Source organism: Aplysia californica, unplaced genomic scaffold, assembly GCF_000002075.1.
Source record: "Aplysia californica isolate F4 #8 unplaced genomic scaffold, AplCal3.0 scaffold00173, whole genome shotgun sequence".
Classification (NCBI taxonomy): Eukaryota; Metazoa; Mollusca; class Gastropoda; order Aplysiida; family Aplysiidae; genus Aplysia; species Aplysia californica.
In genome coordinates this window covers 25,750-27,256 of record NW_004797443.1, presented here as the reverse complement: position 1 = coordinate 27,256, position 1,507 = coordinate 25,750, and the positions used below count along the sequence as shown (strand labels likewise).

At 46.3% G+C, this 1,507-nt stretch overlaps 1 pseudogene; it reads left to right on the top strand.

The window, feature by feature from the left end:
* Nucleotides 1-1,062: 1,062 nt before the first annotated feature.
* Nucleotides 1,063-1,507, top strand: part of LOC101849765 — a 25,476-nt pseudogene continuing 25,031 nt past the window's right edge.

The following is a 1,507-nucleotide window of genomic DNA, read 5'->3' as shown; positions in this document are numbered from 1 at the left end:
GTGTGTGTGTTTCTATGCATGCAAACTGAGTATACATCCGGGTAACAGTTGCGTCACAAAAAGTTGGTCCTCAGAGTCTTTTTAGTTCTAGTAGAGGTTTTACGGCGCTCGCAACTGCATAAGGTCAAATGAGCGCCTAGGGGTGGATGTCGAACGGGGAATCAGACTTACTCAGCTCACCTCTCTAACCTCAACAGCACAAAGTCTGCTTCGACTATCAAGGCACCCCGGAAATAGCAGTTCACAAAAGAGTGACGAACATACAAAACGAGTAGAGGAAAAGACGATATAGTAAGGATTAAGAAAGAAAAAGCAGCCGTACCTTGTTTTAGTTCAGGCATTGTTATGAGCATGACATTGATGAATCAGCCCATTTACAATTGCAATTCTTCTGTGCATAAGAACTCGAGATTGGGGGGGGGGGGGGGGGGGGGGGAGAAGGAGATAGCAAGAGAAGGAGTGAGAGAGAGAAGGAGAGAGAGAGAGAGAGAGCAAGAGAGAAAGATAAGTCTGGCGAGAAAGGAGGAGAGAGAGCGTGTATGTGTCTGCATGTGTATGTGTGCGTGTGTGTGTGCGTGTGTGCGTGTGTGCGTATGTTTGTGCGTGCGTGTACGCGCTCGCGTGTGTGTGCGCGCCCGCGCGCGTGTGAGTGTGCGAGAAAGATCTGTCTGTACTCTACTTTTGCCCCAATGTCTCCACTCTCCACCCTTCACCTCCCAGATCCCTCGGCCGATGCCACGCCTGTGTCTCCCCGTAAGGCTATAGACAAGAAACAGCTGATCGAGGACAGCCACAAACCAGAGAAGTATGACGGTGGTGGGAGCAGCAACGGAAGCGAGTACAGTGGCGATGGAGACGGGGACATCACGCCCACAAAAGAGAAAAAGCCAAAAGTTGGGTTCTTTGAGATGGTAAGTGTATATCGCGATCTCATAGTGATAGGCAAATGTTGGGGGTTTTGTTTAGACGGTTAGTGTACATCGCGATCTCATAGTGATAGACAAATGTTGGGGGTTTTGTTTAGACGGTTAGTGTACATCGCGATCTCATAGTGATAGGCAAATGTTGGGGTTTTTGTTTAGACGGTTAGTGTATTTTATCACGATCTCATAGTGATAGACAAATGTTGGGTTCTTTGAGAAAATAAGTGTATATCGTGATCTCATAGTGATAGGCAAATGCTGGGTGGGTTTTTTTAGATGGTTAATGTATATCGCCATCTCATAGTGTTTTGTTTTTTAGATGGTTAATTTATATCCCTCTCCCATAGTAAAGTTGTTCCCGCATCCGATCCGGACATTGGGGATTGCCTTGTCAGTGAAACAACTTCCTGGGCCCTCGGCATATTGTGGTAGGGTAGTAATAGACAAATATCGGGCTTTTTGGAATGTTTAATGTACCCGTGTATCGCGATCTCATAGTGATGGGCAAATAAGATAAGATAAGATACATCTTTATTGTCCAGATCCTGGCACATTGGTTTGGTGTTCCACCACGAGTACACACA